Source organism: Gossypium hirsutum, chromosome A02 (genome assembly GCF_007990345.1).
Source record: "Gossypium hirsutum isolate 1008001.06 chromosome A02, Gossypium_hirsutum_v2.1, whole genome shotgun sequence".
Lineage (NCBI taxonomy): Eukaryota > Viridiplantae > Streptophyta > Magnoliopsida > Malvales > Malvaceae > Gossypium > Gossypium hirsutum.
Genome location: NC_053425.1, coordinates 101266046 through 101277303, shown reverse-complemented (window position 1 = coordinate 101277303; position 11258 = coordinate 101266046). Strand labels below are relative to the sequence as shown.

The following is an 11258-nucleotide window of genomic DNA, read 5'->3' as shown; positions in this document are numbered from 1 at the left end:
ATCAATAATCCCAAAGAATAGCTCCCAAGGGTCGGTGGTTAGGAGGGCTCGAATCGAATCAGCCAACTGAATTTGTTCTACAGCAGCCCAGTCGATGCAGCGACCTGCAATTAAAGGTCGGGCTCGAAGTATTTGGAACAGTTCTTCTTGGGGCCTTCGGGGGAACTGTAGGAGAGGGTGACAAATTTCTGTGGTTGTACCCACGGAATAGGATGCTCCCTTCCTTTTCTATGAAACAGGTACGGCAATTTTCTTTCATCTTGAAGACGATATTGTGTACCTACAAGTGGAAATATCAATTCATCTTTTGATGAGTGGACAATTTATAATATATAAAAGGAATGCGACTAAATTCGAAAAAGAAAATGCATAAATATATTCAGCCACAATTACTAAATTCAATTAAAACAATAAGTTCAATGACCCATTTCTTTGTGGCATGAGCATGGTGATATAAGTGAAAATGGCAAGTGCAAAATACTATATGAATGAAAAGAGATGTCAACACAATATGCATGATTATTTCAACTATCCTAGCCATGAATATTCACTCCTAACTAATTAAATAAAGTGTAGGAATCATGTAATGAGTAATATTTTAAACATAAGAAAGATGATAACTTGTTTGATAAATGAAATTTTTGTGATTATCAATATGGAAATAACATGAAAAATATAGATTAATATGATAAATAGCATTATAAATCAGTGAAATAAAAGAAAAAGGAGTAAATAAACGCTAAAGGAAGAGATTGGGCATCGAGAATGGAGTTGTAGGCGGCGCACGGGCATGGCAGGGAGGCCGTGTGAACTTGCACGGCTAGGATTAGGGTTTTTAAATGGGGAAGATAGTGAATAGTGTAGGGTATTTATAGATTTTGGGCCACACGGCCATGGCACACGCCCGTGTTCCCCAATTTTTGCTCGTGTGTTTCGCGTTTTTCCTATTTGGGCGCGTCTGAAATTCGTCCCACGCCCATATACCTCGGGCGTGTCAGTTCACATGGCCGTGTCGCATGACCGTGTGTCGCATGACCGTGTCTAGCTTCGCTCGCTTCTCCCACACCCGTGTATGCAAGCCCTACGCCCGTGTTAATTTGATAGGTTCAACCACGAGTGTTGAACACGGGCGTGTCGTACGCCCGTGCTAGTTTCTCAGTTTCAACCACGGGTCTTCCACACAGTCGTGTCGCACGCCCGTGTTGTTTTGGCAGGCTTAACCATGGCCATGTCACACGGCCGTGGCGTTGTATCGTAGCTCATGTTGGGGAAATCCTTGCCCTATTTTCACACGGCCATAAGCACGCCCATGTGCTTGGCCATGTCTCTGTGGAAAATCTGTATTTAAGAGCTCCGTTAGTAAGTTAGATGTTGAAGACTAAATTTTGGAAGAAGTTAATATAGTTAGTGCTCGAGTTGCCTCCCGAGAAGTGCTTACTTATAGTCTAAGCTCGACTTACCTCTCCGTTGAATGATCAAGGTGGTTCGAGAAGTTTATACTCCTCATTCCTACTATCAATCTGATAATAAGGTTTTAAACGGGTATTGTTTACCTTAAAAGTGTCAAACTTAGGATGACTCACCTCCACTGTACCGAATGGAAAAATACTGAGTACCGTAAGAGAGATTTCCTCTTCGGTGTGGTAGTGACAATGTGGGGATCTGCGGCATCTAATAAGACTTTATCACCAACTTTAAGTTGATTTAGAGAGGTATCAGGCTCATTCTGGCGTAGTTTTGGTTTATCGTGTGTTCTCAATTTATGTGTTTGCCATTCATCTAGCTCCTCTATTTGCAGCCTCCGTTCTTCATGAATAGAACCTCTACTATTGTTTGAGAGTGGCTCATGTACTTCCTTCAGACTTATCTCCTACAAAGTGGGTTCTATCATGTGGTCAGTTTTAATAGAATGGTTTAGACGATCAACTTCAATTTTCGATGTATTGTCAAAATTACGAGCTTGAAGGGTGAGTGTTTCGTCTCCTACGCGAAGCGTGAGCTCACCTGTGCCAACATCAATAATTGTTTTAGAAATTTCTAAAAAGGGCCTTCCCAGAATTAAAGGAGTGTTGCTATCCTCCTCTATGTCTAAAACAATGAAGTCAACGGGAAATATAAATTTATCGATTTTGACTAGCACATCTTCAATAATACCCCTAGGAAATATTATAGTTTTATCTGCTAATTGAATGCTCATCCTAGTCTGTTTGGGTTTCCCGAGACCTAGTTGCTTGAACATTTTAAAAGGCATGACGTTGATACTAGCCCCTAAATCAGCTAATGCATTATTAACATCTAAACTACCAATTAAGCAAGGAATCGTAAAACTCCCTGGATCTTGTAGTTTGTTCGATAGCTTATTTTTCAAAATAGTTGAGCACACTGCGTTTAGCTTCACATGCGACGCCACGTCCAACTTCCACTTATTTGCTAAAAGCTCTTTTAAAAATTTCATTGCATTTGGCATCTACGATAGAGCTTCAATAAACGGTAAGTTAATATGTAATTTTTTTAAGAGTTTAAGAAATTTACCAAATTGTTCATCTGAGCAGTCTTTCCTTGTTGCGTTGGGGTATGGTACACGAGGTTTATATTCGACATTCACTGATTTGTTTGCATTTTGATCCACCTCACCTTGACCTTTGCTTACCACAGTTTCTAGCTGCGATTCTGGTTCAGGCTCCACAAATCCTTCTTCATCTGGAACATTAATCATGTTGAGCTGTTCCGTTGGGTTGGGCTCAGTATTACTTGGCAAACTACCTTGTGGTCATTCGGAGATTAGTTTAGAAAGCTGACCTATCTGAGTTTCGAGCCCTTGGATCGATACTTGTTGATTCTTAAGTGATGTCTTGGTGTTCTGGAAACGAGTTTCTGACACCAATATAAACTTTAAGAGGATCTCTTCAAGGTTCGGCTTCTTTTCCTATTGGTAGGGTGGTTGCTGAAACCCAAAGAATGTTGTGGTCTTTGATTTCCTTGGCCTCCCCACAAAAAATTGGATGGTTCCTCCAACCTTCATTGTAAATGTGACTAAATGGATTGTTTTGAGGTCGAGGATTATTACCTATGTAGTTTAGTTGCTCATTATCCATGTTATGGACATAAGGTTGATATTCCGAATGGCTTGTTCCACCGCCACTTGCTTCGCACTGCATTACTGGGTGAACTTGTAAAGAACTAAGAAAACCATCAATCTTTTTATTTAAGAGTTCTACCTGATTTGACAGCATGGTGACCGAATCAACATTATAAACACCGGCTGTGTTCGTTGGCTTTGTCCTTATGACTTGCCATTGATAGTTATTCAGTAACATCTCCTCAATAAACTCATAGGCATCTTCAAGTGTTTTATTATTGATAGTTCTGCCAGCAACTGCATCAACCATTTTCCGAGTCGAAGAATTCAGACCATTGTGGAATGTTTGAACTTGCAGCCAAAGCGGTAACCCATGGTGAAGGCACCATCTTAGTAAGTCATTGTATCTCTCCTATGCATCTTAAAGGGTTTCTAAATCCATCTGTACAAAAGAAGAGATATCATTACGTAATTTACCCGTTTTAACTGGCAGAAAATATTTTAGTAAGAATTTTTTAGTCATTTGTTCCCAAGTAGTAATTGACCCTCGTGGTAACGAGTTCAACCACTGTTTAGCCTCATTCCTTAATGAAAAAGGGAATAACTGAAGACGAATGGCATCATCAGAAATGCCATTTATTTTAAATGTATCGCAAAATTCTAGAAAGTTTGCTAAGTGAGCGTTGGGATCTTCATCCTGCAAACCATCAAACTGAACAAATTGCTGTATCATTTGAATAGTGTTAGGTTTTAATTCAAAAGTATTTGCAACTATAGCAGGTCTAACTATGCTAGATTCAATTCCTGTTAAAGAAGGTTTAGCATAATCATACATAGTGCGTGGAGCAGGATTTTGATTAGCCACAATTGCAGGAGGTAGCTGATTGTCTTGGTTTTCAACCATCTCTTTGATTGGGGGTTGAGTATTGTCTTCTTGCTTGTTCTTTGTGTATCATAAGCTTCGCCTTATTTCTCTTTGATTTCTTCAAACTATACGATTGATTTCTTCGTTAAAAAGTAATGGTCCTGACGGGTTTCTTCTAGTCATAAACTATAAAAACCTGCCAAGAGAAAGAAAAAGTAAGTTAATAAAAAATAATAATACTAAAATTAAATTAAATTGCAAGAAAAATAAATGGCTAAAGTAATAAAAATTGAGCGTGCCTAATATCTTAGTTCCCCGGCAACGGCGCCAAAAACTTGATCGCGAGGTTTCGTGATAGGTTTTAAAGATTTATAATTACTCGTTCTTGAACTAACTATTATTGCGATGTAGGCAATTGTACCTATCGAACAGTAGTATAGTTTTAGCAAGACCGGATTGTCGAACCCAAAGGAACTAAAAGTACTAGTATGACTGTTTTTTTATTATCTAGCCTAAGAATAAAGAGGTTTTGTTTTAATTAACTAATTATCTAAACTAAGAACTCACAAAGAAAAGAATTGGGGAATTGCTTTTGGGGAAAATCGATTGATTAAGACAATACCTAAGGAAAAATCCACCTAGACTTTACTTGTTATTCTGCCTCCGAAACGGACGATTTATTCATTCAACTTGTTCCATAGAGATCCCTAAGTTATGTTATAATCCCTATTCAAGACTAATAATGTCTAATCCCTAGATTGAATAACCAAGACTTTTCTCTAATTAACACTCTAGGGTTGCATTAACTCGATCTATGGATCTTCTTATTAGGTTTCACCCTAATCCGGCAAAATCTTGTCACCCTATGTCTGGGCGCGCAATCAACTCCGCTTAATTATGACAAATGTACTCTTAGACAGGGTCTATTCCTCCTCTGAATAAGAGCTTGCCTTGAATCAGTATCCTGGGATATCAAAACAAGAATTAAGAACACATAATTAAGAACAAGTTTAAATATTTGTCATACGATTCAGAAAATAATAACAAGATTCGTCTTAGGTTTCATTCCCCTTAGGTTTTTAGGGGTTTTAGTTCATAACTAAATAAAAAAACATCTCAGAAGAATAAAGAATACAAAACATAAAGAAAACCCAAAACTCCTGAAGGGAAATTGAGGAGAGATCTTCAGTCTTGATTATGAATCCGACTTCTGAGATGGATCAATCGGCTTCCTTGGAGTAATTCCTTACTCCCTATTCTCCGTCTCGTTTTCTTCCTTCTCTGGGGTGTATTTATAGGCTTTGGAATGCCTAAAAGACCTCAAAATTAGGCTTTTCTGAATTGGACTCAACTTGGGCTTAATAGGGACACACCCGTGGCACACGCCCGTGTTCGATTACTTCAGGCCCTGTTCGAGCCTGCCAAATTGACACGGCCGTGTGGTCTGCCCGTGTGAGGAGGTCCAGATAGTGATGATTTTATACTTTGGCCCATTTTCTCCGTTTTTGGCCCGTTTCTCGTTCCTTTCACTCTCCTATGCTCTCCTAAGTATAGAACATGAAATTAAAGCATTAGGAGCATCGAATTCACCAATTCTAATGAGAAATCATCCATAAAATGCATTAAACATGGAATAAAAATATGTATAATTTACGGTTTATCAACACGGCCGTGGCTATTTATCACAGGCCGTGTGCCATTCTGTCTTGGGAAAAATGTTTGTCCTGTTTTAGCACGACGATGGCCACGCCCGTGTCTCTTGGCTGTGGGGATCGTACGGCCGAAAGCATGTCCATGTGCTAAGCCGTGTGTGCCAAAAATACCTGTAGTCAGATTATAAAACAAAAAAGGAAAAACAAACTAAGTTATTTAGTAGGGTTAGTGCTCGAGTTGCCTCTCGAGAAGCGCTTATTTAGAGTCTATGCTTGACTTTACCTAGTAGCTATGTTTTAGGTTCGCGGAGCTGTAGCTTCTCTCCTTTATCTTTGAAATCCTCACCGTTATAAAGTTTAAGTCGATGTCCATTTACCTTAAAAGTTCCTTGAGTTGGGTGACTTACCTCTACTGTATCATATGGAAAGACGGTTTGGACGACGAAAGAACCTAACCATCGTGATTTAAGCTTCCTAGGGTACAATTTAAGCCTTGAGTTGTATAACAAGACAAGATCTCCAACTTCAAATTGTTTGTTTTGCTTTAAGCGAGCATCATGGCGGCGCTTTGTTGCTTCTTTGTATATTTGTGAATTCTCATAAGCAATTGCTTGCCATTCATCTAACCCGTTCAGTTGCATCAATCTCCTTTCACCTGCGAGTTTGCGATCAAAGTTTAGAAATTTTATAGCCCAAGATGCTTTATATTCCAATTCAAACGGTAAATGACAACTCTTCCCATAAATAAGTCTGTAAAGGGATGTTCCTATGGGTGTCTTAAAAGCGGTTCTATAGACCCCTAAAGCATCATCTATTTTCTTTGCCCAATCTTTCCTATTTGACTCTACAATTTTTTTTAGAATACGTTTAAGTTCTCGATTAGCAACTTCAACTTGTCCACTAGTTTGAGGATGGCAAAGGGTAGCTGTTCTGTGGTAAACTCCATATTTCTTAAGGGTTTTATCAAATTGAGTATTACAGAAATGAGTGCCCCTATCACTGATGATTACTCTAGGTGTGCCAAATCGAGAGAAAAGTTTCTTAAGGAACTTCACCACTACTCTAGCATCATTAGTAGGTAAGCCTTGGGCTTCAACCCATTTAGACATATAATCAACGGCTACTAATATGTATTTATTCCCAAATGAGCTAGGGAATGGACCCATGAAATCAATACCCCATACATCAAATATTTCACATGAAAGCATGTACGTTCGGGGCATTTCGTCACGTTTAGAGATATTAATTGTTTGTTGGCATCTATCGCAAGTAGTAACATACCTGTTGGCGTCTTTGAATAGTGTGGGCCAGTAAAAACCTGATTCGAGTTTTTTATGTGCGGTCTTAATTCCACTGTAATGTTCCCCAGTCAGTCCTGAGTGGCAATGCTCCAAAATTTTAATCGCTTCTGTCTTTGTAACGCATCTTCGAATTACTTGATTTGCACATATACGAAAAAGAAAAGGTTCTTCCCAAAAATAGTTTTTCACATCAGTGAAGAATTGCTTCTTTTGCTGATGTGTCAACCCTTTTGGTATAATGTTAGCGGCTAAATAATTCGCAATGTCTACAAACCAAGGTTCCACAGAGTCAGAGATAGAAAAAAGTTGTTCTTCAGGGATTGAGTCATTTATCTCCTATTCGTTCAGGTCATTGAGATGTGGGTTTTCTAATCTGGATAGATGATCTGCTGTAAGATTTTCTGCTCCTTTCTTATCTTGAATTTCTAAATTGAATTCCTGCAACAATACAATCCATCTTATTAGTTGAGGTTTTGCAACTGTTTTAGTAAGGGGGTATCGAAGAGTTGAATGGTCAATGTAAACGACAATTTTAGATAATGTTAAATATGGTTTAAATTTATCGAATGCAAAAACTATAGCCAATAATTCTTTCTCGATCGTCGTATAATTTTCTTGTGCAGCTATCAATGTTTTGCTAGCATAATAAATCGGTTGAAAGTGTTTGTCTTTCCACTGTCCAAAAACCGCTCCTACTGGAAAATCACTTGCATCACACATTAGTTCAAAAGGTAAATTCCAATCAGATGCAACTACAATTGGAACGTTAATTAATTTATCCTTAAGTGTATTGAACGCTTCTAAACAGTCCTGATTGAAATTGAAAGGTACATCTTTCTTTAGCAAATTTGTTAAAGGCTTAACTATTTTAGAAAAGTCTTTAATAAATCATCTATAAAATCCAGCATGACCTAAGAAACTACGAATAGCCTTAACTGAATTAGGGGGAGGTAGTTTCTCAATAGTTTCAACCTTTCCTTTATCAACCTCGATTCCTTTGCTAGAAATTTTGTGGCCTAACACAATTCCTTCACGAACCATGAAGTGACATATTCCTAATTCAGTACAAGAAATTTTTAAGGCAGAGATGGAAAGAGTTACCGAATACCGAGAAGTCATCCATGAATACCTCCATAATATCTTCCACGAGTTCATCAAAAATAGCCAACATGCATCCCTAAAAAGTAGCAGGAGCATTACATAATCCAAAAGGTATTCGTCGATATGCAACTGTACTGTATGGAAATGTAAATGTCGTTTTCTCCTAGTCCTCAGGAGCTATTGGGATTTGGAAATAACCGAAGAGTCAATCTAGGAAACAATAATACATGTGTCCAGATAATCTTTCCAACATCTGATCAATGAATGGTAGAGGAAAGTGATCTTTTCTTATGGAATCATTCAATTTCCTATAGTCAATGCAGACTCTCCATCCCGTGACTGTTCGTGTTGGAATTAACTTGTTCTTCTTATTAGCCACAACAGCCATGCCTTCTTTCTTAGGAACAACCTGCACAGGACTTACCCAGGAACTGTCAGAGGTTAGATAAATAATTCCAGCATCTAGAAGTTTAAATACCTCAGCTTTTACAACTTCTTCCATGTTAGGATTCAACCGTCTTTGCTCTTGCACACAGGGTTTGAATTCATCTTCCATTAAAATTTTATGTGTGCAAAAAGAAGGGTTAATGGGTTAATCCCTCTAATGTCAGAAATCTTCCACGCTATGGCTCTTTTATGCTCCTTTAATACTTTGAGTAACTCGTCTTTTTCGATTGGCTGTAAATCTGAAACAATAATTGCTGGTAATGTGGAAATATCTCCAAGAAACGCGTATTCCAAGTGATTTGGTAATTGCTTTAATTCCAATTTAGGTGGTTCTTCAACAGAGGATTTTAATTTTAATTCATTATTTACCTCAATACCCTCGTAGCTCTTCTGTCTCAATGAAGGTTCACTGGAATTTAATTTAGCTTTTATCTTACCTATCTCAAAATCATCATCATTTACCTCCTCTCCTTGGGCAAGACACAGTTCCTACGTGTCCTTATGTACAATTTCTTATAAAGAGTCTTGAGTAGCATTATCAATAGAGTCAATGAAATAACATGAGTCATCCTGTTCCCTAGAAAATCTCATAACATCATAAATTTTAAAAATAATCTCTTCGTCACCTATTCCAAGCACAAGTTTACCATCACCCACATCAATAACAGCCCTAGCAGTGGCTAAAAATGGATGACCTAAAATTAAAGGCACCTCAACATCCTCATCCATGTCTAGCACAACAAAATCAACAGGGAATATAAATTTATCTACTTTTACAAGTACGTCCTCTATAAAACCCCTAGGATATTTAACAGATCTAATAGCTAGTTGAATACTCATCCTGGTAGGTTTTGGTTCCCCAAGACCAAGTTGTTTAAACATTTTATATGGCATCAAATTAATACTAGCGCCTAAATCAGCTAGTGCCTTCTCAACATTCAAACTACCAATTAAGTAGGGAATAGTAAAACTTCCTGGATCTTTCAGTTTGGTTGGCAGTTTATTTTAGAGTATGGCCGAGCATTCCTCGTTGAGTTCCACTATAGACAAAAACTTCATTTTATTTGTTAGAAGCTCCTTTAAAAATTTTGTATATGCAGGCATCTGCAAGATAGCTTCAATAAAAGGTAAATTAATATGTAATTGTTTAAAAAGTTCAAAAAATTTATCGAATTGTGCATCCATGCAGTCTTTCTTCAACTTCGCTGGGTATGGGTTGGTGCTTTATATTCCTTCAACACCAGTTTTTCATTGTCTTTGGGTTTTTCTTCCTCACCTTCTTTTCTGTCAACTTCTAGTTGCAGCTTCTTTTCAAATTCAGCTAACACCTTCCCACTCCTTAATGTAACTACTTTCACATGCTCTTTTGGATTGGGTTCGGTATTCCTAGGTAGGCTCCCTAGTGGTCTCTCTGAAATCATCTTAGCCAGCTGTCCTAATTGATTCTCGAGTCCTTGAATTGATATTTGTTGATTCTTAAGTGTAGTTTTAGTATTCTGAAAACGAGTTTCCGCTACTGATATAAATTTTGTCATCATCTCCTCAAGGTTCAACTTTTTCTCTGGCGGGTACGGTTGTTGTTGGAAACTTGGAGGGGGTGGTGGTCTTTGATTTCCTTGGCCTCCCCATGAAAATTTTGGGTGGTTCCTCCAACCTGTGTTGTAAGTGTTACTATAAGAATTATTTTGAGGTCGAGGATTATTACCCATATGGTTCATTTGCTCATTCTCCATGGTAGAGCCGTAGGATGGATAGTCTAAATTGCTCGTTCCACCTCCACTTGCATCGCACTGCATTACTGGATGAACCTGTGAAGAGCTAAGTAAACCATCAATTTTTCTATTCAAAAGTTCTACCTGATTAGAGAGCATAGTGATCGAATCGATGTTAAAAACGCCGGCTGCTTTTGTTGGCTTTGTCCTCATGACTTGCCATTGATAATTATTCAGCGACATCTCTTCTATAAACTCGTAAGCCTCTTCAGGTTCTTATTATTAATAGTCCCACCAGCAGCTGCATCAATCATCTATCTAGTTGAGGGATTCAAACCGTTGTGGAAAGTTTGAACTTGTAGCAAAAGGGGTAACCCATGGTGAGGGCACCTTCTCAATAGATCCTTGTATCTCTCCCATGCATCATAAAGTCTTTCTAAATCCATCAGCACAAAAGAAGAAATATCATTCCTTAGTTTAGCCGTTTTAGCTGGTGGAAAATATTTTAGTAAAAATTTTTTGGTCATTTGTTCCCAAGCTGTGATTGACCCTCGTGGTAATGAGTTTAACCACTATTTAGCTTTGTTCCTCAATGAGAATGGAAACAACCGAAGGTGAATGGCATCGTTAGAAATGCCATTGATCTTAATAGTGTCTCAGAATTTTAGAAAGTTTGCTAAATGAGTGTTTGGATCCTCGTCCTGCAAACCATCAAACTAAACAAACTGTTGTATCATTTGAATTGTGTTAGGTTTCAGTTCAAAATTATTTGCAGCAACAGTAGGCCTAACTATACTCGATCCAGTTCCTGTTAGTGTAGGTTTAGCATAATCATACATAGCGCGAGTAGCAGGATTCTGGTCTACTGGGTTTGCAACAACTACTAGAGGTAACGGATTATTTTGATTATCAGCCATCTCCTCGGTTATGGTTTGAATATCGTCCTCTTACCTTTCCTCTATGTATCGTAGGATTCACCTTATTTTCCTTCGATTTCTGCGAGCTATGCTTTCGAACTCATTATAAAAAAGTAGAGGTCCTAACGGGTTTCTACTGGTTATAAACTATAAAAACCTGCCAGAAGTAAATAAAAGAAAATTT

The 11258-nt window shown here is 38.1% G+C and overlaps 2 non-coding genes across 2 annotated transcripts; both read left to right on the top strand.

Annotated features, from left to right (window-relative positions):
- Nucleotides 1-3447: 3447 nt before the first annotated feature.
- LOC121217041 (small nucleolar RNA R71) lies at nt 3448-3554 on the top strand. The gene has a single exon (XR_005913250.1). It is a non-coding gene; the product is annotated as a small nucleolar RNA R71 (small nucleolar RNA).
- A 6975-nt stretch (nt 3555-10529) lies between these two features.
- Nucleotides 10530-10636, top strand: LOC121217484 (small nucleolar RNA R71). The gene has a single exon (XR_005913568.1). It is a non-coding gene; the product is annotated as a small nucleolar RNA R71 (small nucleolar RNA).
- The last annotated feature ends 622 nt before the right edge of the window (nt 10637-11258 follow it).